Raw genomic sequence first — 16,484 nt, 5'->3', positions numbered from 1 at the left:
TTCCATTAAACTAGCGCCGATACAACAAGTAAGAGAGAGAGAGAGAGAGAGAAAAAAAAAGGATGTGACGATGGCGGAGAATCCCAGCAAAGTACCAGCATAAGGAAGTGAAATGTTGCCCGGAGATTTTGACTCGCCTCAACGAGTCCGAGAGGTGGACCGAGTGGCGGAATCTCTTGGAGCTGGAAATTGGAGAATACAGCATGCTAGCGCGCTCTTTGCCGACCCCTTATCCTTCTCTCCCTAGAAAGAAAGACGAACAAAAAGAAATAAAGCTTAAGGATAGCAAGGGGCAACTTGAATCATGCCATTACCGAAATGGAAGCACCCTGCTTTGTCTCAGAGCTCCGCCATCGCGGTCGAGGGAATTGCTCCGGTCTCAGATTTCGCGCTCCCTAAGCTGACGAGGCTTCCATTTCATCAGGTTCTGGCACGGGGCTCGGAGCAATCTCTATGCCTTCCACTCTCGTGAAGTTTTGGTGGCGGAACGAGTTTTAACCGCCCTCGGGCTCGACTCTCATATTGCATCCAATCGAGCTGCGACAAAAGTCACACATTGCGGTTGTAAGCCTCGGCTTTGGTGCCTCAAGCTATTTAGACAAACCTTCGATATCCACAAACCTGGCCCCCCTACCACCCTTTCGACCATCTTCCTAAATTTACTTGAATAACTCTTTGTTTGGAGAAATTTAAGTGATTGGATAAGCAGCTTTTTTTTTTATTCCACAACTTGTAGAGAATCGCAACGCTGAAGAACCCGGCATACTGTAAAATGAGGATGATTGACGTCATGGCGGATGTTAACGCTAGGAGTGAAAATCGAATCCTCTAGTACGTATTGCGATGACGTTAATGTGGAAAGGTATCGCAAACGCGGCGCACAATTATCAAGCGCATATAGATTCCAATCCAGGTACGTTTTCCACAATAAAAAAAATTGTTGTTTGACGGTATTTATCGACAAGATCAGGTGTAGGTCAAGAAGAAATATCCGTATCATGCTGATGAGATACGAACGCTCGAAAACGCAAAACTTGTACATTGTACATTTCACGACACTGTCTTTTTGGCGCGGTGAAAATCGTGTTGTGGGCAGCCACGATGGCTAGCTACTGCGGAAACGCCGGAGGGTACAGGACTGCAGTTGAATGTCATGCAGGTAAATATTCTGACGGCGAAGTTTGCACACCCATTTGAGATAAGTATAGTTTTCCTGCCTTTCTTCTTGCACATATGTGAACGTTTCCGCAGAGAAGCTTGTCTGCCTTCATTCAGGTTGACAGAATTGCGTAAGCATTTATATGCTTTCTGAACGAGGAAACATGTCTGTCACGTAAGACAAATCTCTGTAAACCAAGTAATGTATAAAACAAAGTAAATTTGAAAGAAAAAAAAAACGTTGTCGGGTGTGGGTCTCCAACCTATGAACCTATGCTCAGAGGCTGAGTGTCTTACCCACGCTTGCAGAAGGCAAACATATCTGAACCATATGAATGTGTTTTCATCTATTGTTGCATGTATTTAAGGAGGCGTTGGTGGCTATGCGTGGCGCCGACTACTCCTATTCTCTTGCATATTAGTTCTAGTCGCAAAGCAGTGGACAATCACAAAACTATACAGTTAGGCGCATGGACGAGCACTCACGAACTTAGTCCCAGTACTCCGATACGAACGAATGCTGACTCGACAGAAAAGCTCACAGAACACAAGTATTCACACAAACGAAATGTCCACACATAACACACTGGCGGAACTATACGCCAAGACGCTGAAGAACGCAGGAAAGAAGAGGAAAGACGCCGTGCCGATGCCGCCCGACGACGTCGTCCTAGGGAACGCGGCAACGCAGAACAAGCGCGGGAAAATACCGAGACCGCGATACTGGACGTCATCGGAAACGAAGCGCGCACTACGCGCACCGACGCAGGAGCATACGACGACGAAACAGGAGGTGATTACTGGCAGAAGCTCGCGTATCACATTGACAACTCCTAGAGGGAATTCTTAGTGAAATTTTTGTCACCACTATGTCTCGTTGAAGCTCTCTACAGCAAACGCAGTCACATTAGGAACACTTCTCCTAGTTTGACACAGCCGGCGACACTGGTTTGAGAAATGTACCCCTGAGAGCACGTATCTAAAGATACATGGATATACACGTTGACCCTCCAGTTGGGTTCATATTTAAAGGAAAGGAGCAGAGAGAGAGAGAGGGGGGGGGGGAGCACATACCTCTTCATGTATCTGCCTGTTTCTGCCAACACTCGACCGCCTGCAGGATACGAAGTTTTTATAACGCTTATTTTCTTGATTTCGGCGTTTTGCATCACTCGTAGTCATTTTTTTTTTCTTCCGAGCTTTACCCTGTTCTAACATACAGTGTCGCACATTGTGCGAGTCCCTTTCTCCGCCTCTGTCTTTCAGCCTACCTTGTGCTTTGTTGTATATGTATGGACCGTGTTTATTACTGTCCTCCTGCATTTATTGAGCTGCGTAATGTATTTTGTACTGTTTTCCTGACTTTTAATTTGCCCATATTCTCTCCTCTTTGTTCGTATTTTATTCTGAAGACTGCCTCCATTTTATCCTTTATTATTAGTAATATTTTTGGGTGCGCCAGAACAAACACCTTACGGTTAAGACATTTAAATACCTAGGAGTACATATATCTAGTGATCTGTCCTGGGCCCATCATATTCTCCAACTAACTAGAGAGAGAGAGATACGAAGAGGAAAGGCAGGGAGGTTAACCAAGCTTTGGCTCGGTTGGCTACCCTGCACTTGGGGTGGGGGAAGGGGAAATAATAGAAAAGAAAGGGTAAAGAAGAAAGAAGAAGAGTAAGAAAGGGATGGATGAACTACACAACACGAACTCGCGCTGTTAGTTCACAGGCGCTCGTGAAGTCCGGTGGTCCTCAAGAAGCACAAGAGGGCTTTCGTGGCCTTGCGCGTATGCGAGACCGTAGGCCAAGGTCCCAAGATCTTCTTTTCTGTCAGCGGTCTTGAGTCCAGGTGACGGAGCTTGGCTTCCATACTACGTCGTTGAGCGTGGTATGATGGGCAGTGGCATAGAATGTGTTCAAGCGTCTCCTCGCAGGCGCAAATGTTGCATGCCGCACTGCTGGCCATTCCAATGAGACACGAATACGCATTCGTAAATGCCACGCCCAACCACATGCGGCACAGTAAAGTTGCATCGCGTCTTGAGAGCCCCGATGGCAAACGAAGTTGCAAATTTGGGTCAATCGAATACAGGCGCGCGTTGGAAAAACCCGGCGTATTCCATTGCAGAAGAGTGATACGGTGTGCAAGTGATTGTAGTCGCCACGCGGCGTCTGTTCTCAAGAGTGGTATGGGTGTCCGCAGATCTTGGTCATGAGCCGATCGTGCAGCTTCATCCGCGCGATCATTGCCGACAATTCCGCAATGACTCGGCAACCATTGAAATATAATATCATGTTCTTCCTCGAGTGCTTGGTGGTAGTCGTGCCTTATCTCGTACACGGATTGTTCGTGTAATCCGTGCCTTAAAGCAAACCGTAGTGTTTGTAAGGCTGACCTGGAGTCGCAAAAGATGGCCCATCGATTAGGTGGCTGCTGTAGGATGTACTTGACCGCACCTTGAAGCGCTGCGAGCTCTGCGGCTGTCAACGTCGTGATGTGAGAAAACTTGAACTGTAACAGTACGTCATCAGATGGAACAACCACCGCTCCGGTAGAGCTGTTGGAATTAGTGGAGCCATCGGTGTAAACATGCTTGCGATCAATGTAGGCTTCTTCCAACAGACGCAAAGACAACTGCTTCAGGGCTAGCGGTGACATGCGTGACTTCTTAACGATTCCAGGAACCGATAAGCACACGTCAGGTTGATGCAGAGTCCACAACGCAGATGCCGGACGCATCGCAGGTTTGAAGCCAGGTGGTAATATGTCGTAGTGTTTTGTCACAATACCGCAGAATGAAGCATGGGGCCTCCGCGCTGGCAAACACGCTAAATGATGTTACGGTAGCCGTGACAAATGCCGTATGTACGCTCTCAGCGTCTCAACGATGATATGAGTTGCGACCGGCTGTTCTTGTGCGATAGCGATAGTTGCAACTGTCGATGAGCATCTTGGAAGGCCAAGACATGTCCGAAGTGCTTGGGCTTGCACGCTCTGTAGTGCACGGATGTTAGTCTTGCACGTGTTGGACAGGGCAGGAAGGCTGTACCGTAGAAATCCGAGAAAGAGGGCCGTATAAAGCTGCAGCATTGAATGCACGGATGGTCCCCATGATTTTCCGGCAACGAACCTAAATATGTTCTCAATGCATATCAGTTTTCTCTTCAGATGTGCGACATGGGGACTCCAGGTTAGGTCGCGATCCACAATGACACCTAGGAATCTATGGCTGCTTTTATAAGCAATTGATTGGCCTTCAATGCACACTGGGTAGAAAGACATCGGTTTGCGTGTAAATGCCACTGCTGCACATTTTTCTGTAGCGATAGTCAAACCTTGCTGGCGAAGGTATGCAGATGTCAATGTTGCCGCCTTCTGTATTCTTGCGCGCACTTGAGGCCGTGTCACGCCGAACGCCCAGATGCAGATATCGTCAGCGTAGAGAGATATATTAGCCGTCTGTGGCAGCGTTTCGGTGAGCCCCACCAGAACTAGGTTGAAAAGAGTCGGGCTCAGCACGCCACCTTGTGGCACCCCACGACTTGTGAAATGCTTATTCGTAGGCCCATCTTCTGTTAAGACGAACATGGATCTCTTTGTGAGGCAGCTTCTTACCCATCGAAAGACGTGACCTCCAAGTTCTGCTGCTTCGAGAGCTTCGAGAACGGCCTCGTGGGTCACGTTGTCATAGGCACCTTTCACGTCTAAGAACAGTGCTACCGACAGCCGTTTCTTAGCTTTCTGCTGCTGAACGGAGGTCACCAAGTCAATGACGCTGTCGATTGAAGATCGACCCCGTCGAAAGCCAGCCATAGCATCAGGATAGATGTTATAATGTTCGAGGTACCATTCCATGCGTGTCAGCAGCATCCTCTCCATGACCTTGCCGACGCAGCTTGCTAGTGCGATGGGCCGGTATGATGCCAAATCCAGCCGAGACTTTCCGGGCTTCAACAAAGGCACCAGTCGGCTGCACTTCCACTCGTCGGGGACTTCGCCATCATGCCAAGATTGATTGAATATGTCCAGGAGACAGCGTTGTGCCTTCGGACCCAGGTGACGTAAGGCAGCGTAGGTCACTCCATCTGGACCTGGGGACGACGAGCGCCTGCACGTGTTCAGTGCTGCATGAAGTTCTTCCATAGAGAATGGAACCTCCATTTGCTGATCTCGTGCAACCGGAACGTCATGTGGTAACAGGTCGGTCGGTATAGCGATGTCCCCAGCGATCTTGGCACAAAATTCACCAGAGACCTCAAGCTGTGAGCGACGTTGATGTAGTGCCAGCGCTGCGAAGGGATGACGCTGTTGCGGATGTGAGTGAATGCCTTGAAGAGTCCTCCATACGGGGGACAAAGGCTTGCGGGGATCCAGCGAGCCACAGAAGCTCTTCCATCGTTGTTCCTGTAGTTTGTGCATACGACGCTGGATTTTCTTCTGAATGCGTCTGGATTCTCTGAGGTCATAGATGTATTTCGTGCGTCTATATCGTCTTTCGGCACGCCGGCGGATAGCTCGAAGTTGCTCCAACTCTTGGTCGAGTGCTGTACGTCTCGATGTTTTCAAGCACATCTTCGTGGAAGTCTCCATCGCATTACGAATAACTTCTTCAATTGATTCCGGCGGTTCGTGCATGCACTTGTCCTCCACTGATATCTGATACGCTTCCCAGTCAATACGTCTTGAGTGCCCAGGAGAAGGAGAACCGCCCAGGCCTCTTACTGTCACGTACGTGGGAATATGGTCACTGCCGTGAGTTTCAATATCTGTGAACCATTGAACTTTCGTGACAATACTATGCGACACTAATGTCAAGTCCAGGCAGCTACTGTAAGCTACTCCTCGGAGATAAGTCGGGCTGCCGTCGTTCAGCACCTGAAGTCCATGTTGTGATGCAAGATCAACAAGGCTCGTGCCTCTTCGATTTGTCCTGACGCTTCCCCACAGTGGATGATGGGCGTTAAAGTCGCCCATTAATATCCAAGGTGCTGGAGTCGTTGCAAATATATCATTTAGGATCTGCTGATCAAGGCGACGCGACGGAGGTATATATGCGCCTATCAGTGTGAACGACAACTTCTTCTTTTTGACATGTAGACACACGTAGTGATTGCCTTCGATAGGCTCTACTCTTTGGCGAACATACGTGAGCTCTTTACGGATGTACACAGCAACTTGACTTCGCTCAATGCATGACGAAGAAACAAATGATTCATAGCCCGACAGTCGAGCTATTTTTGAAAGATGTGGTTCACAAATGACGATGAGGGGGACTTGTTCTCAAAAACGAACTGTCTAAATTCAGGCATTTTTGACTGCAGACCTCTGGCGTTCCACTGAATTATGGAAGCGCCCTTGACTTGTTCTCGGAAAGGCGGATGTGTTGTATGGTGTGCCATCTTGTTACTGCAAGCCGGCAAGTACTGGTTCGAGTGTGTCCAAGACTTGCAGTGCGCATTTAGCGGCAGGTATCTGCAGACTAGCCAGGAGAGTGCGGATAACACTCATCAGCGATCTCAGGACAGAAAAAACCTGGACCTCTTGGGCGGATAGACTGCCTGTTGTTGACGTAGCCGTTGTCGACTGTGGATGCTTTGGTTCCGTAGGCACGTGTGCCCGCGGTAAAGCAGGCCAATCAGTGTCGGATGCTCTCTTTTGCGCCTCAGTATCTTTCTGCACCTCTGGACGAATCACACCTGGCGGCGGGGGCGGCGGCGGTCGCTGTGGTCGTGGCGGCGGCGGTGGTGGCGGTGGCGGCGTAGGTGAAGGCACATTTGGCAGATGACTGCTTTTTCTTTTCTTCGAGCACCGTCGTCGACGGGAACGCCGTCTTTGTACAACCGTTACTGCTTCCTTTCGTGAGGATCCGTCCTTCACCATTTGCCTCAGAATGCTCCTCTCCTTCTTGAGTACTGGGCAGTCTTTCGATGAGGCGTCATGGTTTCCGCTGCAGTTGCTGCATTTTAGGAGAGTTGCTTTGCAGGCCTCTGCTTTGTGGGGTTCGGCGCAACGTGGGCATGCTGGCTTGTTGTTACACACGCCACTAACATGGCCCAGTTTGAGACATTTGTGGCACTGCAGAGGCCTTGGAATGTAGGGTCGCACAACGTGACGAAAGTGACCAACCTTCACGTGCGATGGGATGCAATCGCCTCTGAAGTTCACCTTGATGCAACGGGAGTTGCCAAGCCGGCATACTTGCAATGTGTCCGTGGCCTCAGTAGCTGGCTTTATCAGCACAGGAAGATCTGCATTAGGTATAGAAACGTCGACGTAATAAATGACGCCCGTCGTCGTGTCGCTATCCTGCGGGATGTAAGCACTGAGTCTGATGTCTCTAAGCTCCGTAACATTTCGTAAGGTATGTAGCGCAGCCGGGTGCTCAACGTCTATGGCCAAGATGTTCTTCCGTGGGTTGAGTCTAATATCTTGTATCTCATTTGGTACGATAGCTTCGAGTCGTGCCGATATCACTTGCCTGTTTATGTTCTTCAGGTTGACCGAAGAGTCAACAGGAACAAAGAGTATAATAATAATAATAATATCTGGGGTTTAACGTCCCAAAACCACGATATGATTATGAGAGACGCCGGAACAAAGAGTATGGTATGGCGTTTACGACTGCAGGCAGCCTTCACGGTAGAGATGCTAGCTGGCGAAGACGCACCGACCATTCGCCGTTTAGCTTTGCGCTTCACTGCGGGGATGAAATTGTCGTCGCTGTCTTCACTACTCGCCGTGTACAGTTCAGTGCTGTCACTGGTGGTGTCGTCATCTCGGCTGTTGCGCTTCCTTGAGGTTGACGTCGCAGGCGACGCCAAGTCCGGACTGCGTACGGTGGGGTCAGGATCCATCGCTGCACGCAGGAGAGCGATGATCCCCGGAAATTGCGAAAATTCACAAATATAATGCCAAACGAAATGAGCAGCGTTCGGCAAGATACACACTTCGTCGTCGTCTCCTAACTAATTCCTGCAATCGCCGATTAGGTTATCTACGCCGTAACCTATCATCAGCATCCCCTGCAGTCAAACTACTTGCATATAAAACGTTGATTCGATCCAAACTAGAATATGCCTCTGCTATTTATGACAATCACCAAGTCAATATAAACAATTCCCTTGAATCAGTCCAGAACCGCGCTGCCAGGTTCATTCTTTCCGATTATTCCTACAGGTCAAGTGTATCCGCCCTAAAATCCCAGCTCTGCCTCCCCTCACTTTCTTCTCCCCGCAAGACTACTCGTCTAATATTATTTTTTAGGTTTTTCCATTCGCTGCCTCCAGGAAACCAAATCATCATTCCTGCACATCGTTCCTCTCGCCACTCGCACCAAAATGCTGTATATCTACCACGTGCACATACGACCACCTACCAACGTTCATTTTTCCTGCATACTGCCGGAGAATGGAATGCCCTTCCATCCGATATCGCCCTCATCACCGACATTGCTCAATTCACAGCTGCCATTGAAGACCATCTTTCAAGACATGAAACCTAACCTGACCCGCCAGTTTTTTCGTTCGCCCACCCCTCATGTAATGTCCCATGTGGGACCTTTGAGGTATTATGAATAAATAAATGAATAAACGGTTGTTCTTGAGTGCGTTAAATAAATTACTGCTTATTATTATTATTATTATTATTATTATTATTATTATTATTATTATTATTATTATTATTATTATTATTATTATTATTATTATTATTATTATTATTATTAGAATGCTTACTCCAGTATGACTTGGCCAGTTCCTATATATACTTGACCAGGTTAAGCCTCTCCACGTCAAATATATTTCCGGCTTGTTATGGGCAAGGCGGACCCGCGTCTAGCTCGTGCCGTTTAAAGCACAGGCTGTAACCAAGGCTCGCGTATGTGTGCCTGTGGTTCGCACTCCGAGGTAAAATAACCTGGTGGGCTATGCGGCCATCGTTACAGCAGGGCCGTCACGTGGAGTGAGATAGCCTGAGGTGACAGCTACGCATTAGGACAGCATTTTTGTACGCACAGCGCACGACCAAAATAAATAACCGGAATATGGCCGTTTATTTTGCAATACAAGCTTTTCGGTTTAACTTCCGTTTGCAAAGAATGTTTCTCCTAACTTGTTTCTCCTAACTTGTGATGTGCACTCTGAGGTAAATTTACCTGGTAGGTTATTCGGCCATAGTTACAGCGCGGCCATCACGTGGAGCGAGAATAACAGCGACATTACACAGTGCCCTCGAAGGGAACCATCCGTACTCATTAAGTAAACAATCAATTTGTCAGGTTAAGCGGTTATTTTATTTTATTCGCGAAAAAAGTGATCAACCTTGGTGATTTCATTAAGAAAGCCCCTGTGCTTGTGCTATCATCGCGAAACAATTAACGTTCATGTAATTCCGTTATTGTTCGTTTCTCGCAAGACTACGTTGGAGACTGCCTCTCCTCCTGGTGTGAAGTCGCAGTGTTATGGTTGACCTCCCTGTCTTTCTCTCATGTGTCTCTTTCTCTCTTTTGATTGAAGCGAACGGCGCCTGGTGTCATTTGCAATCACTCAAAGGGTATCTGCGCAACGAATATCCCCGCGGCCTGAGGAATAGCTTCACAAAAAGCATGTGTCAATTGCTCCAGTGCTGAGTGCTCTCTATAAGGCACGCAAATAGACTGACGGGTTCTTCGGTGCATCAGTGCCTTCTCGCCCCCTCAGAAATAGCCATAACAAGAAAACAAACACGCTTCGTGTAAGCCTCTTTGTTACTGACGCCGTAGACAGGCGAAGCTATTTAACGCTGGCGTTGAGTGGCGTTCAGACGATTCCTCCACGGGGAGGGTGGAATGTCATTATGACACACAAACGCCGCTGTCCGTTTCTTAGCAGCCTGGTCACAGCGACGGAAGAACTGTTGGCTGAGAAGGATCAGATGCAGGGGAATTAGGGAATTGAGGACGCTTATAAACGGAGGGGGGGGGGGGTGATTCGCGTTGGCCTCCAATTAGCGAGGAAGGAAATTCTGCCTCGAAGACACCGAGCGGACTATAAGACGGGAAGCGTTTACGAAAGGAGGGGATCCGGGAGTGGAGTTCTGTATCTCCGTTACGCAACGTCTGATAGGCTCGTTGTGCAAGGATTTTTAAAATCACGCTTTCCCGTTCGGAACGGTCGCTACAGTATTGGATTTTGGGTGTAATTGGCAATCCCTTCTATTCTATAAAAGACCCTTTTGTGGACAAAAAAGAAAAAAATATATATTAGGCCGGCGCCCGAAACGCTGCCTTATATGATCCATATATAGCGCAGTAATACTATGGAGCCGATTGACGTTACAGTTAATACTTCTTTTTTTTTTTTCAAAAGCGTCCCTCTACGTCTCTGGGAAGACACTAACTGCGACGACGCCAAGTTATTTCTGGCATGTCTTTAAGTGAATAACTTAAACAAATATTCCGTGAATACCTTTAATTATCTCAACATTATAATATGTCATCAATTAATCGCATCTGAAATTTATCTATGAGAAAAGGACAAACTGCGTGTTCATATACAGAATAAAGAGCAATCGGAATAAGGGAATGGTGGGACAAATTTTCAATGAGAAGGACATGAGGTCAGCAGGGGATGAAACTAAAAAATGACGAACGAAACAACTCCTCTTTCGGTTACAATTCGCAGAAAAAGATTTAAATGAAGACGTGCGCAGGTTGTGTGTTCGTACTAGCACCACCAAGGCTCCTTTCTTCCAGTTTAATTTTATTTTTAGTTCCCTTAGACACATAATGCTTACCAGAACGCTAACGCTCCTCAGTAATTAATTATGTAAAACAGTTAATTATATTTTACGAGTTCCTTGGCCTCATTTGCATTTTGAGTTAAAAGCTCGCACGCATGTTCTTCTAAGAACACATGCATTCATCACGCTGCATTAAAGAAATGGTGCTTACGTCAGAGTTGACCGTAGCCTTCAGTTGCTCTGGAAGTCCGTCATCTGCAAAGAAGAGCACAGACGTTCATTTATTTTACGCATAAAGCAACGAGTTTGTCTCTAGGAGGAGACATGGCCTCCTTTAAGAGCTCCTCGTTATACTTTGAACAACGGCAATAATTACACGTGGTGCTTGTTGCGATCGTATCTGCATATTCTTACTTCGATACGCAGCGCGAAAGCAGCCAAATATTATAACGAAGACCCGCTTGTCAATATTATCAGATCAGTCAGTGCGCGCGCCAGCACACGTTACGTCACGTTTCTCGTCTATGTAAGCTACAGGCAGGGGTTCCTGCCTGTAGTATACAATGAACAGCCAGTAGCAACGCGAAAGCACAAACTCTGGGATTTCTGTCAAAGTGCCGCCTGTAACGTAGCGTACAGGAAAAAAAAAAAACGAGAGAGAGAGAAAAAAAAGAAAGGCGGGGCTTGTGACGTCAGTATGACGTTAGCTCTTTCACTCCGATGCCGCTGGAGGCTGGGCATGATAGCGACTTGCAATGACTGGACGATGCAGTGAGAGAGAACGTGTGCTACACAGAAGGCGTACCATCCCCACACAATGCATCTATCTACGCTATTAGGATTCTCTTTTCAACACAATTCTCGTGGTAGTGCGAACCGTCGCGGTGGTTATGGTGTTCGACCGCTGACCGAGAAATGGTCGCTGTATTGAATCCCGGCCACGGAGGCCGCATTTCGATGGAGGCAAAAATGCTGGAGGCCCGTGTGCTTAGATTTAGGTGCACGTCAAAGAACCCAGGGTGGTCGAAATTTCCGGAGCCCTCCAGTACGGTGTCTCTCATAATCATGTCATAGTTTTGGGACGTAAAGCCCCAACAATTATTATTATCTCGTTTTGGTGTATTTCCTGGACTACGATCTACATCTTACAGTTAACCACACTATAGCACGCTGTCTGAAAAGGCCCCATGAGGGGCCTTTTAAGAGGAATAAAATAGGAATAATCAGATACAAAAAGTATGAAGGAAAAGCACGCCATTAGTTTCACGTTCGCTTGCTGCAGCCTAACACATTAATTCGCCTAGGCAAACGTACAAACAACGAAATCAACAGCATGAACATTGTCGCCAGGCCGAAAGGTCAGCTAAGTCCGCTGTGTATTTCAGGCGCAGCCTTCATAGCTTGTACGTTCTGAAGATAAGCCTTTCTGATTAGCAGAGCAGGAATGCAAGTGCCTTGCGCCAGCCAGTACGCGAGCCAAACACTCGTTTCGTTGGCAGAGAATTGGTTCGTTCCCACTAATTACTTTCTTAAATTATCGAACGCATAAATTAATCTCTTATGAACAGAAGAGCCACTTTTTTGTTTTTGTTTTAAACTCAGCAGACGCGCCTGAGTAGCCGGCGTGGCTCATCCGACAACATTCAATATGCGCTTATGCATTGGCGCGCGCAGGCGGCTTACTTTCCAAGCGTATAGTGAATTCAAATGGCGCAAAGCAATCTGGGAACACGTTTCGCGCTCCCAACATATTCAGGGGCCTCTGACAAATGATATTCTTCGCTTCAGTTACGAACAGTGTTAAAATGCTGCAGTACCATGAAGTACAGCAACGCGAGTTCTTTTAATCTGCAGCACGCGGTTAGAAAACATGCGCAGTCGCTGCGCTTGAGACGTCGCGAGAGTCAGTTTTCTCATTAGTGACACGTAGAGAACCGTGGTTTTGAGGCCCGACGGTAGCAAAAAAAAAAAAAAATCACAGTTTCGCCGCAAGGGCGAAGCAATGAATGCGATAGCAAGAAACTAATGCTATACGAAGTGAGGCTCGCCAATGGATACTCTCAGTTTGAACAGCGCTCCTGTTACAAAGGCGGCCGAAGCAGCGAAGGAAACTAGCGTGCTTCAAGTGTCGAGCTGTGACACTTGATAGTTCGCGCTCATCTTCTGTTTGTTCGTTTAGCGGCGTCGTTTAGCGGCGCTCCGTAACATGAGCACGGACATCACGGTTAAAGCTTGAAACATCCCTCTTGCCCTCACCACGAGAAAACCGCGCGAGCAGACAGCGGAAGGCCAAGGTTCTCCTTGCGCAAATATAAGAAGAAGCGAGCGAGCTCGCCGACGACTTTTAAATGCGCTCGTCGCGCTCCTAGCGCCATCTCGCTGGTAATGAAGAAACGCTTATGAGCGCCGGCCATCTCTGAGTCCGTCCAGCGGCAAAGGGTGTGTATATAACGCTCGCCGTTAGCTCTGCGGAGGACCTGCGTTCCGTGGCGTAGTGGCTAGCGCCACTCGCTGCGGAGCAAGAGGTCCCTGGTTCGATTCCGCGCTTCGGAAGCATTTTTCTGAATTATTTTTCTTTGGGGCTTTTATATATATACATAGCTATACATATACGCTGCATGACGGCGACGGCAAAATCCAGCCGAGACTGTCCATATAATTGCTACCGCAATAATAAAAAAAAAGTAGTGTTGGGGCGTCGCCGCCAGCACTGCGCCTCGTTAACAGTAATTTTTGGGCACAATGCGTGAGGGCTTCAAGCAAATTCTTTCGAGATGTGAGGTACATAATGATGTTTCAAGGGAACAGTAAAACAGGATGAAAGGCTTTAGTTTGTTCGAAATGAATGTGGTGCACAGGATTCGCGGCTGCATTTACTTATTCGAGTGGCATGGGGTGCAATTTCAAGACGCGGATACGCGCTCGTTATGCCAAACTGTGGGGTATGTAAAAAAGCTTTCTATTCACCTGGGCATTCTATGCGACAGTGTACATAAAAAGCTATGTGAACAAGCACTCGCGAGCACGCTACTTCAGCCATCTTCTACTGTATGCATCGGCACCCACATTTCATGGTGCGCGTGCATAGCCGGGACTGCAGAGCATTTTATATGCATACGCCGCAGTGTCTGGTGGCAGTTGCATTATATGAAGTAGACATTCCGCAGAAAACGCCGCAGTGGTTACCACCTCACTGTGGTATACAAGGCAATGCTCGTGCTAACTTTGCTGCCAGATAAGCACGTGACACATCATCAGAGATACTTGCTATTCCTTTCTCAAGCAAAGATCCGGCGACTCTGGTATCTACGTTTGCTTGTTCTCGGCGGCGATCTTTGGGGTGTGAGGCGAGCAACCAGTACAGACCACTGCACAAAATATGCCGATCTTGTAACATTTAAATTCCGCAAGGATTTAAGCACGCAAAATGAAAGATGTAATCACCGCATCAAACTCGATGTAGCGTACACGAACTACTTCAAGCACACAGTCAGACTCTCCGCCATGCTGCACATGTAACACTCTGGAAGATCTATAAAATTTGAAGGACACTTTGTAAATTCCAAAGTGTGTTTGGCGAAAGCCTGTGGCCATTCGACTGACTATGCCATGGTATCGGGGGAATCCACATTCTTAGGGCGCTTCTCCGAACCGCTCGCCGTGGAATCACCACCGGGCCGCTTCGAAGACATCCGACTAACTCGACTGCTGCAACAAGACGTCTGATGAAGCAGTGTTGCCGCGCGCGCCGCTGTGCCATCACGTGATTGTTGAGAGAGTGTGAGGGGGCACAGATGAACGCCGCCGACGGACGCCGCCGCTGGACGACGCCGCCGCGTTGCGCAACAGTTGCGCAACGCGCGTTGGAAGGAGCAACGCGCAACTGTTGCGCGTTAATTGACGGACGGACGCCGCCGCCGCGTTGCGCAACAGTTTTTTATATTGTGACATAGACTTGCCCTTAAGGCATAATATTTGTTGTGTATATTTATATTAAATGTGCGCCGTTAGGCCGGTGTTGTGTATGAAGTGATGGAGTGTCTTGTGGAATGCGTTGTCATGTATCCATCGGTCATAACTGTTTATGTCACTGTAGCGAAGGCCAGCTTGCAGGAGATGACGGGAGCGTTCCGACTGTATTAATAGCGTTTGCTGTCGGGCTAGTTGGTGCATAGCTGAACTTCAATTGATGGCGCAAATGTTAAGACAGGAACGTAGAAGACACGTAAGACACGGACAAGCGCACACTCGCAACTAAATTTTATTCTTCCGAAAGCTTAGCTTAAGAACCCTCAAGCATGCGCACAACACCACAAAGGCAAAATCAATCTCTGATACCCCCGCTTGATCAAAACCTATCCACCAAAAAACTATACGCATTTTGATAAAGAGTTATAGAAGGAACACTGACACACAGATCGCCAGCTTTCTGTATGTACATAGCCTCAGCCAATTCCCTTGCCACTTTGTCTTTGCTTTTCCGCAAAATGCGCACGCTGCCCAGTAGAGGTTTACACGTGCAAACTTTACAGTGATGTGGCAAATGAGATCCGGTCCCATTCCTCATAGACTGTAACCCTTGGCATGCCCATATAAGGTGGTATGCATCTGCTTGCATCACCGGAGCAGAACAGTACGGACATGTAGCACCCAATGGTAAATGCGACCAGTTCCATGTTGAGATAACGGCCGGGGTAAGGGCCACCCCTGCCCGAAGCCTCCTAAGCACGACTTCATCCGCCCTAGTAAGGCGAAGGGAGAGAGAGCAGACACACGGTGGGATAATAGCGCGTGTATGTTTGCGCAACAGTTGCGCAACGCGCGTTGGAAGGAGCAACGTGCAACTGTTGCTATGCGCCCCTAAGCCATCACGTGATTGATGAGAGAGTGTGAGGGGGAGAGGCCACAGCTGGCACCGTTCCAGGGCACGGACGGACGACGGACGCCGCGAGTATGAGACATAAAAGGCTTTCGTCCTAAAACACGTCTGGTGTGATTGTCGCCGCTACTACTCAAAGCGACACATACTGAAGGCAGCACCGCATTTTCAGCGCGGCTCGAACTTGTAGTTGCGGCACCTCCTCGGCCCGTGGCAATTAAGCTACCGGCTGTGCTATACGCAGCACGAGAGCACTGTTGGTATTCATAAGGGCAAAACACCTTAACGGAACACTATGGACTGCTCCTTTGTGTATATTTGTGTGCCAGTAACTGTGGCCATTGTATAACCCTTTGTGACGTGACGTCCTCATTTGGAGACGCGGCTTACTTTCGTCATTTCTGTGCACTACTGCCAAAGCAGAGAACACAAACACTGAGCTAATGGAAAATCAAGCATTCTTGTTACCTAAAGTTTATTTGTATATCTTCTGGTTGAAATATGTTGCTCCACACGGTCGCTTTGGTAAAGGCAGTAGGCTACAGTGTTTAACGGGACGATGGACGTGGGACGTTTCGGCAGGAATCACAAAATATTGTTTTGCGCATTTTGAAATGCTCGCTGCCAACAAATAACCATCGTATGTAATTTGAGTACGTCGTTGAATTCGGTTTATGAAGAAATACAGCAGGACTGACTGTACAATGATTAGATAGGTATTTAC

The 16,484-nt window shown here is 47.9% G+C and overlaps 1 protein-coding gene across 1 annotated transcript in view; it reads right to left on the bottom strand.

Annotated features, from left to right (window-relative positions):
• LOC119377843 (protein O-mannosyl-transferase Tmtc3) overlaps positions 1-16,484 on the bottom strand; it is a 334,865-nt gene that overhangs the window by 136,137 nt on the left and 182,244 nt on the right. The window contains exon 3 of the mRNA XM_037647143.2: positions 11,093-11,136. The gene's annotated coding sequence lies outside the window, so the exon portion shown is untranslated. The remainder of the gene's footprint in view (positions 1-11,092; positions 11,137-16,484) is intronic.

The sequence above is a fragment of the Rhipicephalus sanguineus genome, chromosome 1 (genome assembly GCF_013339695.2).
Source record: "Rhipicephalus sanguineus isolate Rsan-2018 chromosome 1, BIME_Rsan_1.4, whole genome shotgun sequence".
Classification (NCBI taxonomy): Eukaryota; Metazoa; Arthropoda; class Arachnida; order Ixodida; family Ixodidae; genus Rhipicephalus; species Rhipicephalus sanguineus.
This window is presented reverse-complemented; position numbering and strand designations above follow the sequence as displayed.